This window comes from Artibeus jamaicensis, unplaced genomic scaffold (genome assembly GCF_021234435.1).
Source record: "Artibeus jamaicensis isolate MK-2021 breed Jamaican fruit bat unplaced genomic scaffold, CSHL_Jam_final contig_519, whole genome shotgun sequence".
Classification (NCBI taxonomy): Eukaryota; Metazoa; Chordata; class Mammalia; order Chiroptera; family Phyllostomidae; genus Artibeus; species Artibeus jamaicensis.
In genome coordinates this window covers 10,959,987-10,976,193 of record NW_026521871.1, presented here as the reverse complement: position 1 = coordinate 10,976,193, position 16,207 = coordinate 10,959,987, and the positions used below count along the sequence as shown (strand labels likewise).

Below are 16,207 nucleotides of genomic sequence, written 5' to 3'. Positions count from 1 at the left end.
CCAAAACATCTTGTAATTGAGAGTCTTGAATTGTTGGGAAAAAAAAGGAGAAGAAGAAGAAGAAAAAGAAAAAAATGAAAACCTGTTTCTGGCTTTTCCCATCTCTCTGGCTCTCAAGAGTGTCAGGAGATATCTGTGGCTGGCTGGGAACTTTCACTGGTGGTATTTGGCCTAAAGGGCCATAAACTGCCACAAGCCCGCCTTGGAGGACAGCTGCTAAGAAAAATGGAGCTTAAAAGCATGTTTGGCTCATCATCTATTTCTGATAAATAATTCTTGAATCCATTGGTTGATGGTTGGGTAAGATTTTCCAAGCTCCATTCTGATGTTATCTAGATTTACCAAAAGGAATGATTTTTGTTTTGGAGCAGACTCTCTCAACAAGTTGTGCTGGAGGGTGGCTTTGAATATCAACTTCTGTGTCTTCTCAAATGTTTGTGGGAAGAAAAGCAAACAGAGCAGACTGGTTTGAAGTGGTTATTCTTTGGCTAGGAAACACCGGGGTTTTTTCCCACTTTATTTCCGATTTAAGCCTATGTCCTAATTCTATTAACAAGTATTGAAAAATTTGGGGACAGTTGCCCATAACAGTCCCCATAAATATATGGGTTATTGGGTATACCAAGTTAGACAGTCTTATGTGTCTGACCTATAGCTCATCCTGAACTAGGCAGACCTGTAACTAATCAGCCAGGAGATAAGGACTCTGAGGATTCATGGCTGCTGTCTTTAAATTTTGTCACTTAGTGTCTCATGTTCCTTGACAAAACTAGGAGACGGGATCATTATTTTAACTCAGCAAGATTTGTTTGTGCTTAAAAGAGGTCAGACTTGCTAACCTCCAGGCTGCCCAGCCAGCTAGTTCTGGGGGCATGATGTCTCTCTGCACTTGGTGCCACATGCAGCACCAGTCAGTGACATAGTCTGACCAGCGCTGTCTGTCTCTCTGTTTGAAATTTCTTTTTAAAATCTTCTCCTTGGGTTTCTCATTCAGTCATCCCAAAGGATGCTCTGTGTTGACCCTGAGATGCCTGTGCCCTTCCAAGCCACTTCTGTCCAAGTTCATTACACTATGCCCAGATGTTTCTAAGCATCTCATACATCATGAATGTGTATTTGGCTGAGTAAGGGTGAAACATGGAGTCAGCCTAGGTCCTGTGCATCCAGTCTGGAGGAGAATGTAACTTTTCCAAAGGGTTTGTTGGTCTTCTGTTGAGTTATACAACTGGCCAGTGACTATCTTGAGTGAGTAGAAGACACGTCCTCTTGTTTATTGCTGCTCAGTAAGTGTCAACTGATCCTCATTTTCAAAAAATAATTACAGAGCAAGATAAAGAAGCAAGGTTATCTGAGGAACTGAGTTCTTACCTTTTAAATTTGGCAATTATTAATTAGCCTTCCTTTTCTCAGTGTGTTTGGTAGGCATAAGATAAAACAGATTTGCTCAGTGTGATCTTGAAGGCTGCCATGGATGCAGCACCATGATGGCAATGACCTCAGGAGGACCTTTTTGTCTTCAGAAGGAGAGTGGCCGCTTCAGCACTTCCCCCATTTCATTGATTCTGACTCATCCATCATGTCACTATGTGATTAGTTTCCGTAACTTTCTTCTGTGTATTTTCCTCAAATTAAGTAGACATTGTTTACCACTCTAAAATAAAAAAAGGCCATTTTAATTGAGGAAGAAGCCTGGTTTTGGCAGGTGAACATGGAATATGTGAGCAGGCTTGTCCCCCACCAGTGTGCCTACAACAGCAGATGGGATCCAGCCAACTGGCAGTCATTCGGGGTTTCAATGAAATCCTTGTGTTAAATTGAAATTTATCTGAAGAGAAAGGTGTACAATTTTGCAAATAATTGTCAAGGACGACTTTGAAAAGCCAGCATGGCTCCCAGGCCGGATCTGGTATTCTCATGTTCCTTGGCTACACATATCTGTTTGGAGTAAAAAGAGATTCTTGTTTTGTTTTTATGTTATTCTCTTCTTACTTTTTTTTCTTGTTTTCAATTTTAAACAAAAACATTTAGATACTCATCTGTCAATGACATCTTTGAAGAAAGGGCAGTCAGACTGGGCAGGACTCCATTTATGTGCCAGCCCCAGTGCATAAATGGGCCCCATCCATCTTCTCAGCCTATGACATTGCTTACAGTCCTTCTCTTGAGGAACCTGCCAACTCTCCAGCTGCCACTGGCATGCTGAATTTTTTTTTTATTGCTTTCCCACTAAAAGGGAGAAGAGGTAGGACTTTGTCTTTGACATCCCGAGTCTTTCCAGCCCTGGGACCTTCTGTGTGTGTCACACGGAAACCTTGGACTGGAAGGTCCACATAGATTTGTCAGTCACTCTCTAACTTACTAAATGTGTGGTCTTAGATCTCTGATGATCAGTCTAAAATCAGATTGAGATAATTACCTCTATCATCTTACTCTGGGTTGACTTGAGGATAAAATGAGAAACTGAGCAAGAAAATACCTGTATATGAAGACATATAAAAATGTGAGGATTGGGAGTAACCCATTGTTATCTCTACATTGGCAGCATATCTATTGATTCCCTCATTTAGTCAATGAAAATTTTCTTATCTCTTGCTTTTACCAGGTACTCTAGATATAAATAAATGATAACCAGGCTCTATAAATGACTTACCCTTCCTTGCCCCAGAGACTTCAGTGTATTCAATAAGTTGTTTTTAAGCCATGTCTACACAAGGCAAGTGAATTGAAAAGCTAACCAATTATCTAGAAGGTCCTAGAGGTCAAAGACTTTGATCTATTCATCTTATGTCCCTCACAGCATAACCCAATGGAGTACCTGAAACATAGTGGATCAGTCCTTGATAGGAATTCTATAAATTGAATTAAGTTTGTAGAAACCTGTTCTGCCCTTACATAGTTATTATGACTTAAGTTTCATAAATTGCACAGATCATAGCATTAATTCTTCATTTACTCTCAGTGGAGGGACTGGGCCATGGTGACTAATAAAGAGTCATAGGCTTTGCTTCCTCTCTACTTGGATGGAAATGACCTGCAAAAGAAGAGCAATGAACAGCAGGGAGGAGCTGAGACAAGCTGCAAGGTGTAACCGTGCAGGGAACTTCTTCCTTTTCATGGAGTTTTTCTGACCTTCCTGTTCTCCTTCTAGACCTTCCTTCTGACAAATACAAAATGCCCAATCTCAATTTTTCTTAAGTTCAGATTTCTGGATTTTTAAAATAATAAACTACAAGTTCCAAATTACTTGCATTTGCTTTAAAATGTAAATTTTAACATATTAAAGTCAAAAATCTCTCCCAATATGGTTCCAGTTTGATTGCTTAAATAAATCGTAAACTCTCCAAAAATAAGGACTGTCCCAGGCATCTTGTTATTCATGGTATAAAGGCTGACATGTGGTAAGTTTATCTAAAAGAACGAACAAATGGCTCAAGGAAGATGGGGTTCATTGTTACCTGTCATGTGTAGGTATGCAAGCTTGTGAAACCTACTCTTCAGACAGTAGGGGTACAGTGCTTGACTAAGATGCTAAGGGAGTTACTCAGCAGCTAAAACGCCAATCCTCACTATAGTAATATGTGAGTAACATATAGTAACAGACCAACTGAGATATTTTAAGAATGAAAACTGTTTAGTGTCCCATCCCAATGGCAGTCACATAAACCCAGTAGTTACCTCTGCATTAGCAGATGTCTTGTCTGAGGTCCAAGCATAAAACTTGATGCTTGGAATAACTGGTCTCAGCAGTAGCAGAAAGAGATTATACATATTAGAAGCATTAGCTTTTTACAGAAAATTTAAAAAACAGATTTGTTGAGGAATAATTTACATGCCAACATTTCACTTGTTAAAATGTAAAACTCGATAAATTTTAGCAAATTTGGGGGTAGATGGAGTGGGGAGCTCTGATCTGCTAGTCTGTTCCTTTGCAAAGAATACAGACCACATTAGATACATTAAGTCATTCAAAGAAGGCAGTTTGAAAGTGCAGGTTATGGGTGTCATTTGTATAATTCCAGGCAGCGTGATAAAGGGAAATGCTTGGTGATAGGACAAAAGATTACATTTTAACTAGCTAATTAGGAAAGAGATTGATTAACATCTTTGACCATTAGCTTTTGTCAACTATGTGCTTTTAAACTGACTGTAGTATTCAATATGGACTCTTCGTTAGTATTGGATGAGTAATATTGGCAAATGGTATAGGCAAACATTCAGCTTGACACTATTTCATTGGGATTTTACATGTTTGGTATATGTGAGTTAAATAGTATGTCAGGATCATGTATCAGGTCTGCATGGATAAACCTCTGCATTGTTAGATCTTCACAAAAGGGCTCTTTTTGTCTTGGCAGAAATTAACACTTATTGATTAAACCAGTAGTTCTCAACCAGGGGCAATTCCCCTACCCCCACCTCAAGGAGATATTTGACAACATCCAGAAGCATTTTTCTTACATCCGGTAAGGAAGTGTGCCACTGGCATCTAGTGGGTAGAGGTTAGGAATGCTGCTAAACATCCTACAAAGCAGAATTACCTGGTTCAAAGTGTCAGTAGGTGTGAGACTGAGAAATGTGTAAACTGGCAGGAAGCTCCAACTCTTGGTGCTTTCATATTCCGTATTTTCCCTTACAGGCTCGTTTACAGAAAGATTTTGTTTCATTTCTTGATTTTTAACTAAACCATTCAATAAATACACATGTAGCATCTACTGTGTACCTAGCAATGGGGACACAGCTGTGAATAAGCACCCAAGAACTTTGTGGAATTGGAGGGACTATTGGCATCCCATTGCCAGAGGCTGAGGTGACAGCTGCCCCATGAAGAACCATTTCACCCCAATGCTGCCACACTCCGTGAGAACACTGAGTGGGAACAAGTGCTACCAGTGGAAGCTTCCATTTGTGTGAGAGATACAGACAAGCATCACCTGCCTGGAGGAAGGGAGAGAAAGGGAGCTTCCAGTAATGGTAAATGCTCTATAGAAAATACACGTAGATCGGGGTAAAGAGATGAAGTGTGGTCAGCAGTGGCAAAGGCAGTATGCATGCTCATGTTCATACATACCTGTGTATGGGTATGTGGTGGCACTGGTGCCTCTCCAGATTATGGGTGGGGTTCAGGGAAGGCATCTATAAGCAGGTGATGTGAGCAGAGTTCTGAGTGACATGATGCAGCCCTTATGCAAATATCTATGGGAAGAGCATTCCAGACGAAGGGAACAGACTTCTCCAAGACTTTTGAACAAGATCCCTCATACATGTTGTGCATATGTTCCAGGTGGGTACTCTGAGACACAAATGAGTCTTTCAGGTTTAGGGGCTATTTACTAGAATCTAAAAGCAAGACTGATGATCAGGTTGATAAATAACCAGGGCAAGTGGAAAACCCAAGGCAAATCTTTGCTCTAAATGTCAGTTATGACATGGGGCTTTTTATGTGTTTGGCATTTGTTTTTTTAAGCTGACAAATGGATGCAATGCAGTGGCAAAAGGAGGTCTAAGCTAGTAGGACTGACAACAGCAACCTTTATAGACATGGATTAGTGATACAGCTACCGGTCATGCTGTATTACAAGTCTGCACCAGAATCTCAGTTAGAGTTGACCACTTAGATCAGCTGTTCCACATACCATGGTGGCCAGTGACAGGTATGGTGAGGATTGCTGCTCCAGGAATAAAAATAGCCCAGAGTTTTGAGAAACTGGATCCCCTGTGCTAACTCCACAGGACACTCACTACCAAGAGTCACCATCCTTTTATAAACCTGAGTCAAAGCCCCAACACACCCTCCCCTAAAAATCAGCAGCAGAATTTTAGGGTAACAGGTCCTCATACCTGGCTTATATATTCTCTGTGGGCAAGATCCCTCTTTTGAGCTCGTGGTGAGATTTGAACATTAAAGCCAATGTGAATCCAGGACATCAGAGTGAACACAGAGCCATTCTCCCCTCTTGTTCTGGGCCTGAGTTTTCAAGTTTGTAAAATGAGGTTGATTGGTGCTTTGGATTTCCAACAGCCTAGTTTTAAAGATTGATATTTATTTTATTATGAGCCAATAGTAGAATATTTCTTGCACTCAGATTCAATCTAACTTTAGGAAAGCTAGAACCCCTTTGGTTCCTATTGAGAGATGTAATGACTATATATATATATATACATACACATATATATATATATATATATGTATATATATATACAAACTTGTACATATAAAGTACTTGGCAAATGTTCATCACAGTTGAGGGCTCAGTAATGGTTATTATTATTACAGCAAACTATTATTGATGTTATGTTGTGAAGAATAACTATATGTTACATCCACCACCACTCACTGGCCACTGCTTATTGCTACGTGCTATTCTCTGTGAAAATGTGCATAGGGAGTGTCGTGATAGTATCTTGATACCTTTCATAGTACAACTTGGAAGCTCACATCTTCATGCACCTATGCCTTAAAATAGGAGTTGACAAACTATAGTTATGGGAATCTGTAATCATAGGCTGCAACCTATTTTATTGTGTTTTGTTTATTTACAGTTTTCTTGAGATATATGTTATATAAGATTTACTAATTTAAAGTGTATAGTTCATTGGGATTTAGTATACTGACAGAGCTGTGTAACCATAGCCATTATCTAATTTTAGAACAATTTTAACACTCCAAAAAGAATCACCTGTACACACATTCTCATTCTTAATACCCCACTTCCCATCCCGACTCGAGGAAACCACTATTCTTTCTACTTTATGTCTCTGTGAGTGTGCCTATTTTGGACATTGCAGATAAATGAAATCACACAGTATGTAGTCTTTTGTGATCAGTTTCTTTCACTTACCTTACTGTTTTCAAGGTCCATCCATATTGTAACATGTGTCAATACTTTTTTAAATTGCCAAATGATATTCTATTGTATGTATATACAGAATTTTATTTATCCATTTAACAGTTGATAGACATCTGGGTTGTTTATACTTTTTAGCTGCTATTAATGATGTTTATGTGAACATTTAGGTACAAGTTTTATGTGGATATGTTTTTATGTCTCTTGGGTAAAGACCTAGGAATAGAATTGATGGGTCACCTAATTCTGTGTTTGATATTTGGACATACTGCCAAGCTGTTTTCCAAAGTAGCTGCAGTATTTTACAATCCCACCAGCAGTGCATGATGGGTCCAATATTTCCACATCTTCATTAACAGTTGTTATTGTCTGTCTTTTTCATTTTAGCCATTCTAGTGGGTGTAAAGTGATTTGCACTTACCTAAAGACTAATTATGCTGAACATCTTTTCATATGCTTTTTAGCCACTTGCATATCTTCATTGGAAAATTGTATATTCAGACCTTTTACATATATTTAAATTACCTTATTTGTCATTTTACTGTTGAGGGATAAGAGTTTTTTATATAGTCTGGAGGACTTAGCCAAGATGGAGGCGTAGGTGGGAACACTTTGCATCCTTGCACAACCAAACCTAAAAACAACAAAGTTTTAACAATAATAAACGCAACCAAACCACACAGAAAATCGACTACGGAGTCCAAAAACAGTGAACTGCTCAGCTAAACCAGTGAGAGGGGCGAAGCCAGCAGTGGAGCAGGTCGAAAAAGAAAGATCTCCCAGGTGGTGCACAGGCAGCCGAGGGCACGGATCCCAGGTGTGGGCTAGCTACGGGCGGAACCCAGGGAAGAGGCATGGCTGGCTGTCTGCAGTTGGTAGTGCATTTGTGCACAGATAAACCAGTGAAGAGCCGAGCGTTGAGACAGACCGTGCAGGCCCCTGGGGCTGGTGTAGGGCAGCAGACTCACACATTTGTGCTCAGATAAGCAGGGGCCGGGGCAAGCAGTGAGGCGGACTGGGTGAGCAGAGAGGACTGCCAATGCTCCCTCTCTGACCCCGCCCCCACATACAGTGTCACAAACCAGCTACCTGGGTGGCCCCGCCCTGGTGAATGCCCAAGGGGCCTCTCCTCATACGTAACAGGCACGAACAGATCAAAACATGGCTCAGGAACAACTCAGAGCCCCAGAGTTGATAAATCTAAGCGATGAAGAAATAGCCAAACTTTCAGATGCACAGTTCAAAACACTGGTGATCAGGATGCTCACAGAACTGGTTGATTTTAGTCACAAAATAGAGGAACATATGAAGGCTAAACTAATTGAAATGAATGGTAATGCACAGGAAAACAATAGTAATGGAAAGGAAACTGGGACTCAAATCAAGGGAGCAGACCAGAAGAAAGGAAAAAATGACCAAACAGAAAAGGATGAAGAAACAAGAATTCAAAAAAATGAGGAGAGGCTTAGGAACCTCCAGAACATCTTTAAACGCTCTAACATCCGAATTATAGGGGTACCAGAGGGGGAAGAGGAACAGTTATGAGTGGAAACCTTATTTGATCAATAATAAAAGAGAACTTCCCCATTCTGGCAAAGGAAATAGACTTCCAGGAAATCCAGGAAGCTCAGAGAGTCCCAAAGAAGTTGGACCCAAGAAGGAACACACCAAGGCACATCATCATTATATTAGCCAAAATTAAAATGAAGGAGAGAATCCTAGAAGCAGCAAGAGATAAGGGGACAGTCACCTACAAAGGAGTTCCCATCAGACTATCAGCAGATTTCTCAAAAGAGACCTTACAGGCAAGCAGGGGCTGGAAAGAAGTATTCCAAGTCATGAAATCCAAAGATCTACAACCAAGATTGCTCTATCCAGCAAAGTTTTCATTTAGAATGGAAGGACAGATAAAGCGCTTCTCAGATAAGATCAAATTCAAGGAGTTCATCATCACCAAGCCCTTATTATATGAAATGTTAAAGGGACTTACCTAAGAAAAAGAAGATAAAAAAGATGAACAGTGAAAGGACAGCAAACTCACAGTTATTAACAACCATACCTAAAACAAAAGCAAACTAAGAGGACAGCTAGATCAGGAGCAGAACCATAGAAATGAAGATCTCAAGGAGGGTTAGCAACAGGGGAGTGGGAGAAGGAGAAGGGGGGAGAAGATACAGAAAATAAGTAGCATAGACAATAGATAAAAATACATAGGGGGAGGGTAAGAACAGTAGGGGAATATAGAATCTAAAGAACTTGAAACACTTGTTCATGAAATAAAGAAGGGAATGCTGGGGGAGGGGTGTGCAGGGTGGAGGGGAATGGAGGGGGGAAATAGAACAAATGTAAAGGCATAATCAATAAAATAAAAAAATATTTAAAAGAAGAGTTTTTAATATATTCTGGATATAAGTACTTCGTCAGATATATTTCAGCCATTTTTGTAAATAACATTTTATTGAACTACAAAGTCATTTCTTCATTGTCTATAGTTACCTCTTACTAAAAGGAGGCAGAGCTGGGTAGTTGGATAGAGACTGTGTTGACTACAAAGCCAAAAATATATAGTGCTCAGCCCCTTACATAAAAAAAGTTTGCCAATCCCTGCTTTAGATGAAAATACATCACAGTCCATTAAAAAAAAAAACATAAACTGCTGACTTGTTCACTCCTTTCACCATCTTTTTCTCTTATAGAAGGGAAGTGGATGTTTAAGTCAGAGGCTATATAAGTAGATGTTGAAGACTGAGCTTCATATATCAGATGGTGTCCATCAGTTGTGCCTGATGTTTTTGTATGTGTGGTTACACAGAAATCCCAATCTAAGATCCTAAGCTTTCTAAAAATATATGTTCTCATTGTCAGTCAAGACAGTGATTTACTTAATCTTCACTCTAGTTTATAAATCTCTGAACAGTGTAATCAGCATAATACTTGGTAGAACATTAGAAATGCCCTCACATGCTTTGGTGGAAAATAGTTCCTGCGATTTTTTTCCCCTAACATGGCTCATGAGAGATTTTGGGATTTATTTAAGTGCTTTCATCCAGGCAAATCCCCTAGTGACCTTGTTGCGATTTTGATCTTGGTTAAGATCATAGTATATATGACTCATCCTAAGTGAAAGGCCTGCAAAGTATAAATGAACTAGTGTGCCTTCGTGCTCCCTGGAAGGAAGGGGTGAGCATGAGCAATTGCATCAGGAGCATAAACGCTTTGTCAGTCAGTCTGTAGACTTCCTTGTTCATAGAAAAAGCTTTAGTCAGTCTGTGCTGGGAAAGGGACAGCGTTGATCAAAGGCTTTTTATTCCCACAGCTTCCCAAATTCCATTCTCACCAAGAACTCCTGGTTCTACTCTGGGTGAAAGGATCTGCATGAGGTCAGGATTAGCATCTGGATGTCATTCGTCCTTCGAGGACAAATTACATATGACCAGGCTCAGGCATATGAGAGTGTACAAATCTCTTTGAAAATGTAGGACATGATTATATTATATGCCTTTACTAGCCTTCTTCCACCATCTTTCAGATTTTTTGCTGATATATTCAGGTTTTAAACCAAAATTATTTTTGTTATTATTTTATTTGTGTCATGTATTTCTTACTCTTTTATGCTGTATGCTGTCCCCATTTCCTGTCTCCCATTCTCTCTGGAACTCACTCCAATCAGGTTTTATTCACAATGAAACATTTCTCATCAGGGGTACCCCAAACTTCCACATAACCAAATCCAAAATTGAACTTCAAATGTTCTTTTTCTTGGTCTGTCAGCAGGTCTTCTCCATGTTGATCATGTTCTCCTTCAAGTATTGCTTACCTGGCTGCTTACCTCTCCTGGGTCTCCTTCGCTGATTCCACTCATGTCCCTAGTTGTTAATGTTTGGGGACCCTGAGGGTCTCTAACTGTGCCTTCTATCTGCTCTCAAGGCTTTACATGTCATTCATGGCATTTTAATGACAAGCCAGACCTCTCTCACTTTACTCTGCTTACTACTCAACAGCTTCTCTCCTTCTCAAATAGGCCTATCAGATGTAATAGATTCCAAGTTGAAGTCCCAGTTTCATTTACAGCCTCACCCTCCACTCTTCCTCTGCAGTCTTGCTGATGTAGGGATTTCTAGTAAACTAGTTATTCATAAGTCCACAGACCTTGAAGTTATTTTTTTACAATTTTGGGTAACATTGAATATACTCAAAAGTAGACAAAAACATAAAAAGAATCTCCATGTGTCTTCACTCAATTCCCGGAGCTATCTACTTCATGGCCATCGTGCCCTTTAACCCCCAGCACACTTCCACACCATCCAAATTAGTTTAAATTAAATATTGATCATTAAATAATCCACCCATAAATATCTCAGTACACATTTTTAAAGGATAAGAAGTTCTTTTTGTTTTAATATAACAATACCATTGCCTCAAAATAATAATTTCTAACTACCTATTACCTGGTCAGTCTTTAAATTCCTAGTTGTCTCAAAAATTTCATCTTGCCCCTTTGTTTCTATCATCTATTATTTTCAACTCTCTGTTTTCTTCCTTCTGTATTTTGGGGGTATTTCAGAGTATGTATCCACTTTCACTGACTCAATATGTTGCAGTGTTTCTTTTGTACTTCTGATGCTGACTTGGTGTATTTTATTCATTTATCATTTACGTATGCATTTGTATTTGGTTATCATTTACTACCACTAGTCATCATTATTTTATCATTATTTTGTGATTATATGCAGCCATTTACTCCTTCCTTCCCTGTGGGGCATTGCATGTCCTTGCACATTGCCATCCCGCTCGCAGCACCTTCCTGCTGGGCTGTGTGCTTCTGTGCCTCGTTACCTCTGAACTTAGTCATATCACCTGATTCTGCCAAGGGAATGTGAATGGGCATAATGTACACCAAATCCAACCAGCAACTTTAAAAATGTTTTTTCTGCATCTTAGAGGCAATGTTGCCTTTTTTTCCGTTAAGTATATCTCAGGTGGCTCCAATTTAGGTATCTTTCTTAATTTTACTCATTGTTAAAATATGGGGTATTTTCCAATAAACAGGGTAAATTACTTCCCCTTGAGTGTCTTGATGCCAGGTGTTGTGGGAGTTAAATGCCCACACACTCAATATGTAGGAGGGAATGGGTTCCCTCTGTTTTTTTGAAGCTCTGTGTTTCGGAGGAAGGAATAGCAGCATCAGGTGAGCAGTTTAGAGTATTACTCTCTTTGTTTCCATCCCACTGAAGGTTACATCTTTGCCTGGACAGTGGGCATTCCCATTTGAGACTTGGATATCATTGGCCAGTATTTATGATTTCTAGTATACTCATATTTTTCCTTTTCCATGTATTTGTGAAGATTTCAATGGGAAACACTACTAATTAGCCAGCGTCTATTTAATAATTTCCTCAAATATTATAGCTACAAGGTGGTACAGCTGAGTTTCTTCCCCTTCCATCTAAGAACATCTTTTCCAGCCAAGCAGAGTCACAGTGGTAGAAAAACCCTCATTTTCCCATTTTGCCTTGGCTTTTGTGCCGCTTTCTGGGTGTTGGTGGGACCAGAGCTCTGGCAGTGGCATGCTGGTTGGTGGTTGGATTTCTTTTCTCTGCTATGTTTCAAGAGCTGGCTATGCCAGGGAAAGACTCCAGCTCTGACTTCTTCAAACCTGTTACATTCTGAGAAGTGCTCAGAGAGTTTGGCCTTGGGATGACCTGCATCCAAACTCCTACTCCACTACTTACTGGTGGTGTGCCTTGAACAAATGACCTAAACCCAATGATAGTGTCTTTTCATCCGTAATGTGACAGTAAAATGCCTACCTGTTTTGGTCGGTAGAGGCTTGGAGAAAGTAAAAGTACTGTGCTTAGAAACCAACTGGCACAAAATTGTGTGCTCAGTAAATGTTGATGGTGGCACTATAATGGTCCTCATCCAAATAGTTAATATAATAATGTTATAGTCTTGATATTGTGGTTGATGCAGAATGAATGAAGAATGGGGGTGGGGGCTGGACTGAATCGTCCATTCTAACCCCATGCTTTTGCAACTTCATTTATTAGGCATGAAATTAATTACCTGTGTGACTTCAGGGAAGTTTCTTTCCTTTTCAATGCTTCTATTTAGCAATTATAAAATAAAAACATGGGACTGTATGAGGGTAGCAAGTAGGTTTAATCTCATATGTCGACTTCAGTTGATTAGTGATGGATATGTAGAAAACAGTCTTAAAAGGGTTCTGAGCCCTCCCTAACTGGTATGGCTCAGTGGGTTGAGCATTGTCCCCCCAAATAAAAGGTTGTTGGTTTGATTCCTGGTCAGTGCACACACCTGGGTTGTGGGCACACATGAGACAACTGATCAATGTTTCTCTCACACATTGATGATTCTTTCTCTCTCTTTCTCCATCACTTCCCCTCTCTCTAAAATAAATAGTCTTTAAAAAAAGGATTCTGAGCCCTCGGCTGAGCTCAGTAGGTATGTTTTCTGTCATCTATTAGCAATATTTGAAGTGGGTAGGAGGTTAGCCACAGGTATTCTGAAATTTACCTGACACAGACTAAATGCTTTCCAGGGACCTCCCCAATTTTCAATCCTCTGGCTCTTTTCTGGGTCTTCTTGGTGGTCCTTTGTAATTGTGTGACATCTTATTCACCCAAATGAATATTCAGGGTCATCAGAGTGAAGAGTAGGTAAGGATAGCTCCGTCAAGAACCAAAAGGGAGACTGGTGGATTGTGAAGCTGCTTTCCTGAATGGGATGAGGGTTTCTTTGAGACCTCATTGCAATCTGAGCAAATTTGAGCATTAAAAAAAAAGAAAGCATTTTCATCAGAAGGGAAAGCAGGATAGTTCCCTGGAAGTTGCATGCATAACTCACAACTCAGTGATGCCATGTGGGATTGCATATCATTTGCTGGTAGGTTACTATCTAGTAGCATTTAGCAATGGACATGCTGGTGGGTTTGGCCAAGTTGGAAACATTTATTTCTAGATCTGCAACAGAAAGTTATAGCTTTCTAACAGTGGTTTCATTATATTGATGCATGCTACAGATAGATTTTTTTAGATATTGCTTTAGCCACTTCCTTTGATATATTAGGGTCTGAGACCCAGAGTGTCTTATTTCTGGGATAACTGTTAACTCACATAATGGGACTGGACTTTCATGGATCTTTAGGAGGAAATACTGTGAATCACTTTTCAGTCTTCCATTTTTCTAAGGGGAAAATAGAACACCCAGTTGCCCTTTGACATGTTATCCTCTTAAGCAGAAGATTCTCTCTACAGAAGCAGGGACTTCTGCCTTAATTTTAAAAGCTTTTCAGGTATCGATCTGACACTACATCTTCTTCCTCTACAATCTCCGTGGCATGGGCGTTCTTCACACTCCCTCCTCACAGGCCTCACTCCAGGCAGCTACAGGCATCCATTGGGTCCTGTTCTGGTGAATCTGTGACTTCTGCCAAGGCAAAAATCACTAGTCTATAGTCATACTGTTCTGGTAAATATGGTGAAAAAATTACATTTTAGGTGGTTTTCTCAGAAATGATCAACACTAAATGTGATTTTTGCTCACCATGTACCCTCCACAAGACTCCTGATGGAAGGCCATTTTTATTGGGGAATCTATGAATATGACAAGACAGCAGCAACAAACAGCTGAAAGTAATCTGTGAGGCGTTTGCAAATTACCCCTCATGAGCTGCAGTGGTTGTGAAAGATAATTTGTGGTTCTCTCAGAATACCCTGCAAATTGGGTCTTTCATCTGCGTTGTTTTTTATGGTTAAAACATTTCATTTCTCATATTAACAAATGATAACTCTGTATTTGTTAATCTAAACAATTTGATTTATATTTTTTTCTGTGCTGAAAAGCTGTTGACATTTCAGGGTGAGTAATTATTTTCATTGCCAACTGGTGTTTGTGGTGATTGTAGGCAAAAGATAGAAATCTGAATACACATATGTACCATTTTAATCATTTTCCTTGAGGACTATTTATAAAGCGGGCATCTATTTGCCTGAGTTCACCCATACCTGGAAACCTTATAGGACATGGGTGTTGACGAGTGAAGGCTGTAGCCACATTCAGGGTTTTCTGTGGTGCAGTGGATGCTCTCATGTGATCACTGTGGGCAGGGGGCGGGACTGACCTTCAGTGTCGCCGAATCACGGGCAGAGACCTGTTCACTGGTGGTCTGAAATCGCAGTAGCGAGAGGAAGCATGCACTGTTGGCCTCAGTAGTTCCCAGCTTATGTAATATCTGTTCAAACATCTCACAGGGTAGTTGCCAGGATTACATGACAAATGCTCATGAGAATGCCTCTCACTATGCTTGGTACGTAGTGCGAGCTCTGGAAACATTTGGTGAAGTGGGGACGACATATAAAAAGATCTAAACTTCCTTTCTCATATTGCTTTCTTGGCCACGGACTCACAGTCCAGGGCAAGGGGCAGAAGGAGACCGGGTGCTCAGCCTTGCCCACTGCCGTGGTGCACCAGACAGAGCGGAAAGGAAGTACCAGGACGGGGATGGAACAGACGTCTTTCTCTGGCATCTCTTTTTGATCTTAGAATCCATGCTAATTTTTCAACCTACTATTTAATGTATCCAGGTTTATTTTAATATTCAAGAAAAATTAACATCAAAGTTTATACTTTTCTCCTGAAAAAATCATTTCACAAAATTGCTGCTCCAAAAAGGTGGCCCTTCATTAGCTTGTGGGTGTGTGGGGGGGCCCACACTGGTTGTGAAGCACCGTGGGCAGGGGTAGATGGCCTCTGGGATGATTAGGGGCACGTTGGCATGTGTCCTGCAGAGTAGGCTGTGGTAGGTTCATGGTCTGTTTTCCTCGGCCCTGTACACTGTTGGGCAAAGCTCTGGCCACACTAGACGGAGACAATTCTCCTGCATGTGCAGACCTCCCATTCGCATTTCAGGTCAGGGAATAGACTACTGACTTAGGACTCAACCTAATTTTTACATGTCCTGAGGAAGTGAATGTAGAGCCTGTACCCTGAATGGCAAATATATTTTATCCTTTGAACCAACTTTGGTTGATTAGTTCTGGTTGCCTACAGAGCTGTCTTAAGAAGGCATCTGTGGTGCATTGAGGCTCAGCTTGGGAGAGTGCTGGGATTGATGAGCAATGTCTGTTAAGGCCTCTAGAGGAATAGCTTGCTCTATACTTGCCATTGTCTTCTTTTGACATGTCCTTAACTCTTCTGTGTAAAGTGATTTCAATACTAACGGGTGACTAAGTATGAGACAGGGCATTGTGAGAGAGAGCAGGTAGATTCCGCTTTAAGAAAACCTGGCATGAGAAAATGCAAATTTACAAAATGCATAAATCTGGAGCCAATTATTGTCA

At 40.3% G+C, this 16,207-nt stretch overlaps 1 protein-coding gene across 1 annotated transcript in view; it reads left to right on the top strand.

The window, feature by feature from the left end:
* CACNA2D3 (calcium voltage-gated channel auxiliary subunit alpha2delta 3) overlaps nucleotides 1-16,207 on the top strand; it is an 864,587-nt gene that overhangs the window by 686,537 nt on the left and 161,843 nt on the right. The gene's annotated exons all lie outside the window — the stretch shown is intronic.